Here is a 17,131-nt window from a genome sequence, read left to right on the forward strand (position 1 = left end):
AGTACTTGACATATTTTGATTTTAGGTATGTTCCACAACAGACATGGTATTTACTTCATTACTCCTGAGTACTTCACAGAGGTTACAGAAGATTCAAGTACACACTAGTAAATGCACCAATGACTTACAGTTAAATAAACTGTAAGGGAAAAGGCAAGGTAAATATAGACTGTTCAGAAGTTCAAAGATTTTTTTAAAATATGGTATCACTTAGCATAGAAATGTTTCCCCTGCTCCTGTCATATGTATTTGCTCTTTGTTTTATTTAAATCCTGACAGAAAGAGATAAAGTATGTGGGCCGATTATTCCCGTTCGATTATAGATTGCCATTTATTTGTTTTTTAAAATACTTATGTGTCTATAAATTTGATCCAACAATTGACTCGCTGTCTCCCTTTATAAAGAGACATTATGCTTCTGCTTCAATACCAAGGTCATGGAAATCAACCTAGATCAGGAACCAGGCCAACCTATTAACTGAAAAGGAATTTTAAGTAGATTTGGAAAAGTTATGAAGAATTGTATTTACAGATAAGTAACCAGTCAGTCCCTTGCCCCTGCAAGTTGGTTACATGTTGCAAGTCACTTCTGATGTGAAAAAAATCAGAAGTCTACAAAGACGTTGCCCAGGGGCCGCCCAGATTTGTTCCAATCCTGCAAGGAGGCTTCTCTTGTGTCCCCTTGTGTTTTTAAATGCATGATAACTTACCCTCAATTCACCTCTGACACGATAAAGTCCCTTGCCCACCAACACCCCATATTTTGCTGGGAAAGCTCAACCCCTTAGAAAATCTTTCTGTACCATTGGTTATATAGCGTAAGAAACTTGCATCACACTGTATATTCTATGGATCCTAAAGATACCAATTCTCATCTGACCTTGAAAGATAAGCAAAGCCAGACTAGGTTAATACTTGGATGGGAGACTGCCAAAGAATACTAAGTGATGTAGGATATTTTTTCAGAGGAAGAAACTGACAAAATCACCTCTGATCATTTCTTACCTTCAAAAAAACTGAAATTCATGGGATTGCTATAAATCAACAAATGATTTGAAGGCACATACATAAAGTCTATAATAATACTAAAAGGGATATTTTGTGCAATCACTGTTAGATGAGTAACCATGTCTTAGAGTGAAAACATACCCTTGGGTTGCCTAATAATATTGCCATGATGTAATAATTTTCCAATCTGTAGCAATGGTGACTCAACATATACACAGAGGAGAAGCTAAGTTTACACTGGTGGGGTGTGGCAGGAGTTTTCTGTATCTTCCAGCCCAGATCAGTCACCAGATGTCATGGTAATGGTAATATGTAAAATCTTCCCTTCTTGCCCACAGTTGCTCAATAAAATATGTGTAGTTAAAAGGTAAACAATTAGCAAAAGCTGCAGTTGAATTAACAAGATTACTGAACAAAGGTAAAAGAAACTGTAAAATAATGATGAAAATACAATTCAAGGGAAGAAGTAATTAAGACAAGGAAAAATGTGAAGTTTCAAGACACTTTATCTTCAGTTTACTTGGTTGTTGTATTAGCACTTCACTGATTGATTTTTTTAAATTACATATCTTGGTGTGACCTACATTAAACTATGTGCTGCCAAACTTAGTTATTCCACTGAATTCTGTGCGTTGCAGACCTGTGATGTAGTCTGAACTGTTGTGTAGAACAGGAATTTGATTTAGAAATCAAATAAGTCAGTTATCAAAATAATGCTTCCTCTTAGATCATTTGTGTAGGGTAGGTAGGTAGGCATTCAAATATTTTGTTTTATTCAGTAAGAGACATTTAAAATTGATTTAAGGAATATCCATCCAGAGCATTCTTGTCCCTGGGAAAGTTTAAATCTTTTGCTATGTTTCTCAGGAAAAGGTGAATTATTTGGTCAAAGTAGTAAAATTATGCCCTGATTTTTTTTAAAAAAAAACAAGCATGTACGCATCAAGGCTCTCTGGTGATGGAGCTTGTCTTTCACAATATTGGAGGTATTGTCATAATTCAGTCACAAAATGGCACTGAACTTAGGATGCAGCTGGAAGTTTCTCCAGCTGTTCTTTTCTTGGAGAGAAATAAAATACTTGTCTTAAGTTATTAACTGCATCCTCCAGGTTTTCCATGACAATAAGAGAAAGAAATTCTACCATGACTAGCCAAAGTAGACCATTTTATTTATTTATTTATTTGACTTGTATACCGCTACTCCCAATTTGGCTCGGAGCGGTTTACAGCAGTAGATTAAAACAATACAACCAACTTTAAAATACAATAAAAACAAGAACAGACATAGTCCCGAGTTATTCACCCATCGAAAGCTTGTCGGAAAATAATTATTATATATAAAACTATTTATCAACTATATTGGTAAGGAAATGAAGAGAGTGAGGTAGGTAGATGGAAAGATATGCAACCTAGCTAGAAAAACAGTGTAAGAGGAGATGCTGAGCCATATCCATATATGAGGATAGCAGTCAGGCCCTATTAGCCTGGCTCCTCTTAGGGTGGTCATTCTCCTTGACTTTTCTTCAGTAAGCTTCTTGCTAAATCTATACTTCACTCATCCAATGCAAATGAAGTTACAGTTGTCTTACTTTTGGGTGTTCCTCAAAATCCTTTTTGATCTTCCGCTTACAGAAAATGTGCAACAGCTAAAAAAAATATGCTTTGGCATTTTTTTGTTGTTTGTCTATATCTAATGCAGCACTTCTCAACCTGGAGGTCAGGACACCGGGGGAGGGGGAGTTGCTAGGGGTTTCGTAAGGGTTGCCAAAGACCATAAGAAAACATAAATTTCTGATGGTCTTCAGACCCCTTTGACAGAGAAGGCGGAAGATTTCCCCGCCTGTCCTCTTCCTTTTGGGAAACAGACAGCGAATCCTCCCACCAACATCCCTCCCCCTGCAGTGATTGGCCAGCCTCAGCTGGCCTCTCAGCCAAGGATGGTTGTTTTTGAGACTCCCAACGAGGAGGGGAGGTGTGCATGTGAGAGCAAGAGAGAGCGTGCGAGGCTGGGGATTCTGTGTGGGATTTTTGGCCCAATACTATTGTTGATAGGGTTCAGAATGCTCTTTGATTGTAGGTGAACTATAAATCCCAGCAACTACAACTCCCAAATGTCAAGGTCTATTTTCCTCTAAACTCCACTAGTGTTCATATTTGGGCATATTGAGTATTTGTGCCAAGTTTGGTCCAGATCTATCATTGTTTGAATCCACAGTGCTCTTTGGGTGTAGGTGAACTACAACTCCAATACTCAAAGCCAATGCCCACCAAACCCTGCCAGTATATTCTATTGGTCATGGAAGTACTGTGAGACAAGTTTGGTTCCATTCCATTGTTGGTGGAGTTCAGAATGCCCTCCAGTCCCACCAGTATTCAAATTTGGGTGTTTTGGGTATTTGTGCCAAATTTGGTCCAGTGAATGAAAATACATCCTATATATCAGATACTTTCATGACGATTCATAATAGTAGCAAAATTACATTTATGAAGTAACAACGAAAATAACGTTATGGTTGGGGGTCACCACAATATGAGGAACTGTATTAAGTGGTTATGGCCTTAGGAAGGTTGAGAAACACTGATCTAATGGAAACTCTTTTGTTACATCTAATATTTGTATCCACACACTTGTTTCTGGGTTTAATTTAGTATCTGAAACCATCTTTGACTCTGTTGGGTCAACATACTTTAAAGTGATCCATATCTGGTAAGATACTTTAGGTGGTGTCAAAAGGAAGACCCGAATAGGACCTGCATTTGGTACTGTTCCTTTGCTGGGGAGCAGGGCAATTATTCCCAGCATGGTCCCTGGCTGATAGAGTTTGGAAGATAGTTGAAAAGTAACATGTTCAAGATTTGAATGCAACTATGTTCACATACAAAGTGGAGATAATATTTTTAACAGTGCTTATTATGTATTTAATGCTAATGAGGCTAAAATAATGGTGTATTTCAGAAGAGCATTAGAACAAATATAAACATCTGCAAATGAATTTACTTTGGGAGACTATTCAACAGTTTGGTGTGCATTTGAATAGGGATGGGAGTCTGAAACTGCTTCAGGTCTTCACTTCCTCCTCGGAATCAGCCTGCCTCCTGGTCTTCCTTGGCAAGACCTTCTTCTGCATTCTCAACCTGCTGGCTTCCAGACGTATTGAACTGAAACTGATGGAAAACATTGTGCCATTCCCTTTTCATAGTCTCTTTTTGGTCAGGGTGCAGGGAGCTATTCTTAAGCCCTTTGTGATTTGTGCAAACATCCCTCCAAGGCAGCTATCAAACCCCAGGAGGGGCCACGGCTACAGCTCCTTACTGTAGGAAGCAATTCAGCTCCTTATTAAAAGAAGCAACTCAGAAATGAAGGCGAGACAACTCTGAGCTCCCATGGGAAGGATGAACTTCTTGTGATGACATTCTTGCTTCTTTCCCCTCTGAGTTGAGTCCAGTTGCTTCATCACCTCCACTTTTTCATCCTATCTCCTCTACCTGTCTGAAGGGAGCAGCAGGGCATGGAAGTGCACAAGCAGGCCATTTCAATCCTCAGTTCAGTGTAGGATCTTAGTCTGATATATCTGAAGGACGTCTAGTTGGGCCAGGCTGCATTATCTCACTTATCTACCAGAGTGCAGATGGTTAATGCTCAATATGCAATTAATGTTTTTCAAACCATCTCTGCGCTTAATTTTGCAAAGACTTTATGGTATCAACTGTTGTCCCACTGTGGTCTGTATGTGTGATGGTTTCCTCAATATATCTACAGTGGTGGATTAGAGATGTTTGGGACACTTGTGATGGTTTTCTCTGTATTTTTGGACTCATGGGTGTCCTTTGAAACCTTCAGGACCTTATTTTTTCCCCACTCGATCAAACTCAGCATATAATCCCTGTTCCCGTGAGATAATCTCTATAGTACCTCCTTTGAACATGTTCCATAGTTTGCAGTCCTAGATTTTATATGGACCTGGATAAAATGGGATATTATTTATTTTATTCTTCTGTCACCAGTGTGTTTCTAAGTCATGCTTAGCATCATAGCAGCTTTTTTGAGTCAGCTGTTTATAGAAAAATGGTGACTTGCTCAGGGCCACCTAGTGAGCTAGCTTCCAAGTTTGTCCTCATTCTGAAATACCATATATAGGGCACTTGCTCATTCAGAGGACGCTTACTCTTTATAATACAAAACATTTTCTATCTTCCGCTAAAATGTGTCACTGGCTTTTAAAAAATAGCTACTTTCTTTTCCCCTTTTACATAACATTTGCAATCCCTACCTGGCAGACTGTTGGAATTCAGCTTCTGAGTTTTCTTAAAAGACAGATGTTCAGCATGTTCTTCCATCCATTAGTAATAGCTCAAGCAAATTTACCAGTCTTTTGAGCACACTCACAGGGGACAATGTAGCAGTGATGGATCTGTTTCCTTGTAATTATACAGAACTCTCAACATACTCAGATATTACTGGCTTAGCTCTGAACAAAAAATATATATATAAGTGCATCACAGAAGATAAGACAAATAAGACCAACTGTGTGATTCCGAACAATCATGAGCAGGAGCAAGACTACTTCTCAAAGTCTACAAAGGCTGAAATCAAAGGTAATGTGAAATGTAACAGTTGCACTGAGCTTCAGTTTTCTGTGAGGAAAGCACTGTTATCTCTTTGGCACTTTGCTGCTTCCCACTGAATCTTGCCAGCTCAAAATTCAATTGATAGACAAGAAATCTACAGTTCCCTCAGTTCCCATCATCCCAGGCCATTACCAAACTTGAGACAAACAGATGAGTGTTATTTATTTATTTATTTATTTATTTATTTATTTTCTTATCAAAAGCGTTGCATAATGTTTAAAATGTTTAAAAGCAATGCTTTTGTGTTTGGAAAGATTAGCTGTTTACAAAAAACGTTGCCCAGAGGACTCCCAACTGTATTTACTCAGTCTTCGAGGAGGCTCTTTCCATGTCCCCCAGATGAGTGTTGAAATTCAATAACAACTGGGATGCCATGTATTATTTATTTATTGCACTTTTAAACTGCAGACAGAATTTTCCAGATAATGTACACTCTATCAAAAATATAATCTATATAAATAAAAATGTAATGTTTGTTTGTGGGATTAACATAACTCAAAAACCACTGGACAAATTGACACCAAATTTGGACACAAGACACCTATCAGGCCAATGAGCGAACATCATTCATAAAACACTGAAAAACACAGCAGAAGAGAAAAAACAAAAAATTACATTACAATGCATGTGCAAAACCACATATATACACATACACAAATATATACACACACGTATACACACAGAAAACACACTCCTTTCCACCTGCTACTAAGGAGGCTGTCGAGGTCCTGAACCGGTGCTTGGCCGCTGTGACGGTCTGGATGAGGGCGAACAAATTGAAATTGAATCCAGACAAGACAGAGGTACTCCTGGTCAGTCGTAAGGCCGAACAGGGTATAGGGTTACAGCCTGTGTTGGATGGGGTCGCACTCCCCCTGAAGACGCAGGTTCGCAGTTTGGGTGTGATCCTGGACTCATCGCTGAGCCTGGAACCCCAGGTTTCGGCGGTGACCAGGGGAGCATTCGCACAGTTAAAACTCGTGCGCCAACTGCGCCCGTACCTTGGGAAGTCTGACTTGGCCACGGTAGTCCACGCTCTGGTTACATCCCGTTTAGACTACTGCAACGCTCTCTACGTGGGGTTGCCTTTGAAGACGGCCCGGAAGCTCCAATTAGTCCAACGTTCGGCGGCCATGATACTAACAGGAGCGGAGCGCAGGGAGCATACAACTCCTCTGCTGCACCAGCTCCACTGGCTGCCGATTTGCTACCGGGCTCAATTCAAAGTGCTGGCGTTGGCCTTTAAAGCCCTAAACGGTTCTGGCCCAACCTACCTATCCGAACGTATCTCGGCCTACCAGCCCACCAGGACCCTAAGATCTTCTGGGGAGGCCCTGCTCTCTATCCCACCTGCTTCACAGGTGCGGCTGGCGGGGACGAGAGACAGGGCCTTTTCTGTGGTGGCCCCTCGGCTATGGAACGCCCTTCCCATGGAGGTAAGATCAGCCCCCTCGCTGATGGTGTTCCGTAGAAGATTAAAAACCTGGATGTTCGAACAGGCATTTGGTTAATTCGGTGCAATGAATGTAATGATTAAAGGATTGGTAATATGGACGACGAAACTGGATCACGATTTTAGTCAGGAGATGCATTGGATTGTTATTGATGTGCGAATATTGTGTACCATGCTTTTATGGTTTTAAATTGTATACTGTTGATTGTCGTATTTTGTTGTAAACCGCGTTGAGTCGCCGGCTAGGCTGAGAAACAGCGGTATACAAGTATAGCAAAAAAATAAATAAATAAATATACACAGACTGGGCCACAGCAACACATGGCAGGGGACAGCAAGTATATAATAATAATAACAATAATAATAATAATAATAATAATAATAATAATAATAATAATAAAGTTTCACAGAGTTTTGGAGCACAATACTCCTGACCTCATGATTGTGGGGGGGGGGGGGAAACAAAGTATGGACCATCAATGTTGCAATCTCAGGTGACAGCAGAATTGATGAGAAGCAACTGGAAAAGCCTACCCAATATGAGGTTTTAAATATAGAACTGCAAAGACTCTGGCACAAGCCAGTAAAGATGGTCCCAGTGGTGATCGGACACTGGGTGCAGTACCTAAAAACCTTGGCCTGTACTTAAAAACAATTGGTGCTGACAAAATTACCATCTGTCAGCTGCGAAAAGATCACCCTACTTGGATTTGCACACATTATTCACCAATACATCACATAGTTTTAGACACTTGGGAAGGGTCTGACGTGTGATTGAATACAAAAACTAACATAGTGATCTTGTTTGCTCTGTACTAAATTTGTTGTGTATTTAATAATAATAATAATAATAATAATAATAATAATAATAAGCATTGATTACTTCAAAAGGGAGGAAAAGAGCAATAGAGAATTTGGAGGGGAGAGAAAACAAAAGCAACAGGAAAAATGGAAAGAATATAGCGATGGAGCCTTTCTTTCAATGCCTGGGAAAAGACAAATGTCTGTGCTTGGCATAACAAAGATCAGCATTTTTAGGGAGGCTATTCCACAGTGGGGTGCTAACCACAAAAAATCTCCCTCTTCCTCACAACCACTTGCCTTGCCTATTTGGTAGCAGCTCGTAAAGTGTTTCCATAAACACTGTTATTAGCATTATGTTTTGTTCCAGTACTTTTGAGTGCCATATAGTGGTTAATTCAACCCTTTCTACAATAATAGTATGGGCTTAGATTGACCACAGACTTGTTCCTTCCGGAAGACAAGTAATAAATGTGTCATTCAGGCATCTTTATCAATGTTGAACCAACAACTTAATTAAGAGACTGCAATTTGGAAGTCATCTGCTTGAGTGAATCAATGTTCAATAATTTATAGGCTGCCCTCTCCTCATTTCATGATTGCCAGGCACTGCAATATATGTTTTATGCCTGACTGCAAGTAGCAGCAATAGTAGAAAATGCTTCAGATTCTCTGGGTAATCTCCCCTTGCCTGTCCTTGCGCCTGGATGCACACTGCGCCTGATCACAAGGGATCCCTACTGTGTCCTCCCTTTATGCAGAAACTTTCTGCCAACTCAACAATATAAGGTCATTCAGATAACATCCTCTTGGCTGCAACTTGAGGTACTGTCCTAGAAAACAGTGGTGGGTTTGACTTTTCTATGTCGACAGGCGCCAGAGCTGTCGCCGCCAAATTAAAAAAAGGATTGTGCCTATTACTCAACCACCTTGCTCAGCAAAAAAACAAAAAAAAAACATGTTTTTTGTGGCTGAAGTACTATTTCAGGCTGAAAATGGTTCTGGCCAAAGTTCTTTACCTTTCCTTGGAGATTTAACACTTACATTTAAAAGGGGAGACTTCAAATATTTTGTCCATGGATGTAAGATAAAAGTTAGTGAACCAAATACCAGCATGTTAGATATTTCCTTCTATGTATGCAAAGGGAACTTGCAGTACTTTTGAGACTAACTGAGTCAGTCTAACTTTTCTCTCTCAGTCTAGAAGAGAATTCTTTTGTCTCAGTTAGTCTCAAAGGTGCTGCCAGATCCCTTTACATGCTAACCCAGACTAACGCAGCGTATCATTGAATTCTTTCTAAGTAGTTCATGTCATTTATATTCACATTTATACAAGACTGTGCCTTATGAATACTAAAATTCTGGTTACTTTCCTCTTAACTTGGCACCTTTGAGGATATCTCTGTTTTGCATGAAGAATGTTTGTGGGCTTTCTCCATGATGATTCTCCTATAGATTGAAAGGAGAGAGATTCTGATTTATTATTATTATAAGTAGTAGTAGTAGTAGTAGTAATAGTAGTAGTAGTTACATTGTTATTTGTAATGTAAGTTGCAAATATCACTTTTTTCTAGCAATAGTAGAGATAGAATTAATAAATTTTGTTCATTCAGACTAGACACAAATAATTTTACCATTGGGTTGCTGTGAGTTTTCCAAGCTGTATGACCACCTTTCAAAAGCATTCTTTTCTGACGTCAGAAAATAACGCTTCTGTAACATGGCCATACGGCCTGGAATACTCACAGCAACCCAGTGATTCCAGCCATGAAAGCCTTAGACAACACAATTTTACATGTTTCTACATTGCTTCAAAAAGTTATGGAAAACTGTACAATAATTGAAGACAATTGTTACATCTTGAATAGACTATTGTAATGCGCTCTACATGGGGTTGCCTTTGAAGACTGTTCACAAGCTCCAAGTAGTCCAATGGGCAGCAGCCATATTGCTCATTGGAGCGACGTACAGGGAGCATACTACCCCCATTACATCAGCTCCACCGTCTGTCAGTCTGCTACCGAGCACAAGTCAAAGTACTGGCTTTAGCCTATAAAGCCCTACATGACTCCAGTCCAACTTACCTGTCTGAACTTATCTCTCCCTATGAACTGGTTAGAGCATAAAGATCTGCCAGGGAGGCCCTGCTTTCCGTCCCACCCCTCTCACAAGTGCGATTGGTGGAGACGAAAGACAGGGCCTTCTCAGTGGTAGACCCTCAGCTGTGGAACTCCATCCCCAGTGATATTAAATTGGCCCCCTCCCTCCTGGTTCTCAGGAAAAAAGTAAAGACATGGCTTTAGAACAAGGCATTTAGGGAATAGTGCAATATGAAATCGGCATTATGTAGTAGCACAAATGACAGGTTCAGGACTAAGTCTCATGTTTTAACAGTTTTTATTGTGTTTATTGTATTTATACATTTCATCTGTTTATGTGTTGTATTGTATTGTATATTTTCTTGGTTTATGCGGCATTGAGTATTGCCATACTGTAAGCCGCTCTGAGTCCCCTTTGGGGTGAGATAGAATGGGACAGAAATATAGTAAATAAATAATATCCAATATTTAGTTTGTGTAAAATGGAATTTATATGCTCAAATATTCTTTATAGAAAATAATGTTTCAGCTTAGAAAGCCACATTGCTAAAATTTCATTATAAATGGCAATTTCTAATTGGTTCTGTCATAAAAATAGCCAATAACGAAATAATAATGGAATTTTGAAGGTTTTGTTAGAGTTCTGAAATTTTCACCATCAGAACTTTCGCAACACTTGAGAAGTAAAGCACCAGCTTTAGCAACACTTTAGGAACAAAGCACCAGTGCCCTCTAGTTTTGTAAGTACTTTAGAACCATTTAGAACCATGGAGTACCCATGCGTACTGAATAAAATGTTTGTCACCATCAGTGTCTTACTGAGGATGTACGCCCATTGGCTTTCCCCCATAAACAATTACTATGCCACCATGTTCTCTCCTTTCCCACGTTCTTCCTCATGTTATTTGTATGAAGTATGGAGTGATATGGAGGCAAGGGGGAATGGGAGGGAGGGAGATGGCAAAAACCACATACAGGACTTAACTGAAATAGGCAACCATTTTGTTGGCTATGGCTTCCATAGACATGGCATTTAACAGCCTCATCAGATGGGGTGAATTTGGTGGCATGCTCCACTTCACCTTCCCTTTAAGCACAGAGCCCACCGGCTCCTATTCCACAGTGTACAGCTACATGCTTAAAAGGGAAAGCAAAGTGGAGCATGCTGCCACAGCAGCAACATGGGAAGCTTCCTGTGTTGAGCCAGGAACAATAGGGGGAAGCTGGGAGGTCAACGCTTCCCTCCATGGGATGGGCAATGTGGGGCAATGCCATCCCACACTCCCTGATGGGCACCGCTGGAATTGACATGATGCATGACTATTCCAGCAGCCTTTGTGATGAGGTTGAGAGAGAAAGGGGCACACCAGTGTTCCTGGCAGCCTTCTAATGTCGCTAGTACAACTTGTCACAATGATCTCACAGCCACCCAGGAGAAAGAGTAGCCCAGTAGCAGATGGGGTGCAGATGTCAGTTCATTACTCTGTTGGGCTGTCCTGGTAGTGCCACTGTCACACGGCCCTTAAGTGGACCTCTCATAGAGCATTTTTAAATCCTTCCAAATACCCAAACAGCTGTATTTGGAGAAAATGTGAAAAACTGCACATCACTATGACAACAGCCGTGTAAGCAAAAGATGTGTCCTTTGCTAGGAGGAAGACTTTGTGTGATAGGTGCAACTACCAGCTACCAATCAGAGGGCTCTTTGAAAAATTATAAGGCATCACATTCTCTGCCCATTAGATAACAATCTATCAAAGTTCACACCAAAGGGACAAAATGTACCTGCAAGTTAAATTTATATTGGAAAATAGAAAGGAAAGTTTGGAAAAAACTTCTGATGCTTTCAATCTATAATCCTTTGGGTGCTGCTGAAAGGAAGCCATTCTCTCTGGTCCTGGTTTGTTGCGTGCCTTGGTCATTTCAGACCTATGGAGAGCATACGACAACCCTGTCACATGGTTTTCTTGGTAAGATTCTTTCAGAAAAGGTTTGTCCTTGCCTTCTGAGGAGTGAGCATGCTTTGCCCAAGGTCACTCAGTGAAGTTCGTGGCCAAGAGAGGATGTGAGCCCTCATTGTCAGAGTCAAAGTCCAATGTCCAAACCACTGTACTACACTAACTCTTAGTCCTGGTATCTCACCCTTAATCCTACTAAGCTAGTCAGCAGCAGGCACTAAGCTATTTGGGTCTTTTGTCAACAAATAGTGCATCCAGCCTACAGATTCCCAATAAGGCAGCCACCTCCTCTCCTTAGCCTGACACACATACCAGTGCCAGGCACAAATGGCTGGCAGCAGAAGTCTTTCTGAATATTTTCTGGTTCATCTCAGAAAAGCATCTTTCCATTGTAAATACTGATCTCATACTATGCATTTTTGTTTGGCAATTCATATGTACTTGTTCTCTCTCACTTTTTCTACACACACAAATTATGCTGTTATCCTTCACTGCAGTTCCTAAAGGACATTTGGAAAGCAGGAAACACAGAGTTACTTATAATTCTCATAAGCAACCTTCCCTCATGTCTACTTTCTCGGGCTTTAATGTTTTTAGTATCTTGGCAGACCTTTTCTTAGAAGAAAAAGAAAACTGGTCTCCACATGCTTATTGATGGACTAAATTTATTCTTTAAAAAAAATCTAATGCATTTCAGCCTGTACATAAACTGATTGGCCTTCTTCTGGGGCTACACTAAATATTAGCACAAACATAAATATTAGCTTAAATTTTTAAAGGGGACACTTATATATTGTACTTCTAAAATACCATAATAAAATAGTTTAGTTTAGACTGTATGCATGCAATCTTTTACATACATGCAGTCTATTAGCTGAAGTGATAAGCAATTGTGGCCAGAGACTTAGCAAAAGCCTCTGGCCATAAGAAAAAGAAGGAAAAGATGGAGGAAGAGACACCTCCAAAGCAGGGAAATGGAACCGTTCTGGAGACGGGTTCTATCAAGAACAAGCCTGCAATTGGTTCTGCAAGCAAGGAGCCATCAGAACCAAACATTCCCACCCACAGGAAGAAGAAAAAAAAAAGAAGATGAAGGAGGAGGAGGAGGATGAAGGGATAAAACAGATTGAAGGAACTGTGTTGATGGAAAACAGCTCCTTAAAGGAAGAGATGCAGGATTTGGAAGAGCCATTGAAACATTGAGCCAAAAACAGGAGGAGGAGGAGGAGGAGGAGGAGGAGGAGGAGGAGGAGCGGTGCAAGAAAGAAGAGTCCTAAAAGGACCATGTTTTCCAGAAATGTTGGTTTTCCAGAAATTATCTGGAGCGTGATACTTTGCATGAGAGACACTCTACAAAGCAGGCTGCCTTTGCTTCTGTTTGCAGTGCTTTTGAACCCTCATTTTATTGATATTGTTTTTACTTGTTATTATTACTTTCTCATATGATTTGTATGATTGTTGAATTGTTGATTGTTGAACAATTTGAATTTGTTTAATTTATTGTTTTATTTTTTATGGCACTGAATGTTTGCCTTTTATGTTGTGAGCTGCCCTGAGTCCCCTTGGGGAGATAGGGAGGGATAGAAATAAAGTCTTTCTTACTTACTTATGCTAATCTCAAAAATGTTGTATTATTTATACATGTTGTCAAATGGTCAGCAATAGGGAAGGCCTAAAGAATGTGATGTTATCAGTTTTAAGGACATCTGCTGCAATCCAACTGAAACATTTAATGTCTGCCGTTTGAATGGCCTTACCATAATGAAAAGAGATACAGCTCTTCATTGAAACCTACTGGTATCAAAGATGTCAACGTCAAAATCCGTTCCTTTCCCATCAGAACATTTCCATCCTTGTTAACTATCTTTTCTAGCACCCAACTATCAGATCTCCTGCTTCTCCCTACTTCTCAGGTTTTGGGTATTGGAAAAGATTGCTAACAATGAAAAAGTCCAGCTGTGTTGATTGCTTATTAATATTTGTATTTATTTATTTTCATGATAGCCCCTAAAGAAGATCAGTCAATTTACGAACAGGCTGAAATGTGTTCAGTCTTAAAGTAATAAATTTAGACCATAAATATGCACAGGGAGACTCTTTTTCTACAGACTTTTTCCTTTGCCTTAAAACTAGGTTTCTGTAAGTACAAGATGAGGTCGTATAAGAAATCCAGCTTCTCCCTACTTCAAAGCTAATGGTCCAGCTTCAAAAGTAACAGTGGCAGAAAATGAAACATTAACACTACATAATTCCCTTCATCTTGATTTGTTATACCATCCAGGCAGATAAAAATGTACAGTGAGTGATTTCTGGAGTTTGCATTCATAATTCAGGTTCAGAAAAGCCATGGAGTATGATATCTGGGTTATTGCCTCTCCCTGTGGGAATTCCAATGCATTGCAAGGATGTAAAATCTTCTCTGTCCATGAAGTTTATGGGTTCACAATGAAGGGCATTCCACAAAATCCAAAGACGTGGAACCAGAAAATACATCTTTCCGTGAAGTAGAACATTTAATCTGAGTAGCTGTCAGCCATAATCGACGTAATGCTGCTAATATCATTTCTAAACTGAAATAACATTTTTTCATGTTCCTCTAAAATAAAGATGGAAAAGCAGTGAAAGAAAACGTATCATGATATTTATTGTTAACAGCATAATAGGACAATCTTCTATCTAAATAGAAAATAATTTAGGTGGAGGTTTCTTCTTTGGAAGCTTTTAAACAGAGGCTGGATGGCCATCTGTCAGGGGTGCTTTGAATGCAGAAGTTTGGACTGGATGGCCCATGGCCTATGAGGTCTCTTCCAACTCTATGATTCTAATTTCTACTGGAAGAAATATCTTCCAATGAAGCACTGCTATTTGTATTAGCCATTCAACAGAACACCAGTTGGATTCCAGGGCTACAATTATTTATTTATTTATTTATTTATTATTTACTTTACTTATATACCGCTGTTCTCAGCCCGAAGGCGACTCAAGCAAATTTCCCACATATTGTACATTACTGATTTTTCTTCTCACTGTCCCATTGTAGTAACAGTGATGACAAGGTCAAATAATGCCAATAAATGCTAAGATTTTGGTTGGAAAGTTTTCCTCCAATTGAAAAAAATTGTCTCCCACCACATTCTGTCCAGGGCGGAAATATGAATGAATCTATGTTCTCACCATACTGTAACCAATCTGGGCTTCCTGTGGTGATTCAGGCTGACTGTCTAGTTAAATTTCTCTTTTCAGAGGATATGATGCCTTAATATTGCACCATCGCCACATAATGGCCTACAAGGCTTATGCTACTGCCATGGGCATTACTTCTGGACTCAACCAACTATCCATCACTTGTTATATCCAATCCTGGTCTATATAATATCAAAAGCTGCTCAACAAATATTCTTGTGTCCTAAAAGGCTGGCAGTTTCAAGATTACTCTACATGTTGCTTTCCTTGTTGTAGAACTTCAAGTACGTTGTGAGCTCACCAAATCTCCTTAAACACGTCCGTTTATATTTCAGCTTCCCCCAAAATACAACATTGTCTGATGTGGCAACGTGAGATTGGATGCCACAGTTCTTCCAAAATATCTGTGCATGAAGCATGAAGCATTTTGTTTCTGTTGTGCCTTCAGCTCAACAGAAACAAAAGACTATGATTTGTGTAGGGCTTCTCTTGTTCTTTTTCCTCAATGGTGTTTCTGCTGAATTCAATTTGTTAATCCCAACTAAAATAGAGCCATCAAATCAATTCCTAGTTGGGCTAGTTGGGACTAACAATGGGGTTGAAACTGCCTTCAAGCTCTGAGCATCTTTAAGCAAGTAGCACAGCATCTTCGTTGAAGGATTCTAGGAGATTAAAATTCTTCATCTTTCTAGATGTATGTTGACCATGACTCGTTACTAAACATCTTTAAACAGGCATGGAAGTGTTACTCTCCCTGAGAATTGTTACATTTTAACTATAAGCATGTGGTTATAGCAGGCACTCATTATACTCATATTTGAACATATACTGACTTCTGCATAGTATAGAAGTTGCTCCTCCAATTAAGAAGTAACTTAGGGTGGAGGACACTGCAAGATGAAGGGCTAACTTTATCAACAGATTTAGGGTGTCAAGAATGGCATAAATTTTGCTATCTCTTTTACTGTCAGGAAGAGGTGCTCCTAGGATTTTCCAATTCTTGCGCCAAATTAAAATGGATCATTTTGAGAACTATGCTACTTGTCTTGGGTGGGACTTGATGCTCTGTTTCAGACTTGAACTCACTCTGACAAGATGCAACCCTAATCCTAACCTTAACAGATGTGAGGGATTTTTCCCTGACTATTACAGCACCAGGTTCTACATTTCAAACTGATCTATGAAGATATAGAACACTAATAGAACAGCATACATCATAGGATTAAAATTGCATAAGGTATTCATGTGTAAATCAGTAAAAAAAAAAGTAGCATGTATAAGTACAGTTCTCAAGAAATATAATGTATTTTTGCTTTTCTTGTTGCCGCTCGGGGTTGGGCAGAAATCAGAGTTCCTCTTCTAAACCTGGCTATATGTCTGATGCACTGAAGTCAATTAAACCAAGCAGATTGGAACCTACATTCTGAAATGTAAAAATAGAATTTTTCAGCAGCCGATGTGACAGAGAAGGAAATCATGTGGGCAGACTGTTCTTGAAAATTATTGTGGAATGATTTATTTAAGTGCTACACACTTACTGAGGAGATGTCATTTTAAAGACTTTCAAGCAGCATTCATTTCTTACCTTATTGGGGTTTTATTGTGAGTAACAACTTAATCACATGTAACAGTTGCTCTTCAGTTAAGGACCATTATTCTTTCCAAATTTTGTAGACCCCTACTTTCTTGTGTGAAGAGAAAAAAGTGACATAGAAATATTTATGAAAAAAAAAAGATCAACTGTGAAATTTGTACTTTGTTGTTTGTCTTTCTTTGTTTCTTTCTATAGGGGCTGGAGGTGGTGCAATGGGTTAAATCTGTGGGATGGGGTAAGCTTATGCCTTTAGCTCTAGCTCCTGCCAACCTAGCTGCTTGAAAACATGCAAAAGTGAGTAGATCAATAGGTACCGCTTTGGCGGGAAAAGGCAAAAAGATGCTCTATGCAGTCATGCCAGCCACATGACCAGGAGGTGTCTCTCAGCTTGGAAATGGAGACGAAA

The sequence above is a fragment of the Anolis sagrei genome, chromosome 4 (genome assembly GCF_037176765.1).
Source record: "Anolis sagrei isolate rAnoSag1 chromosome 4, rAnoSag1.mat, whole genome shotgun sequence".
NCBI lineage: Eukaryota > Metazoa > Chordata > Lepidosauria > Squamata > Dactyloidae > Anolis > Anolis sagrei.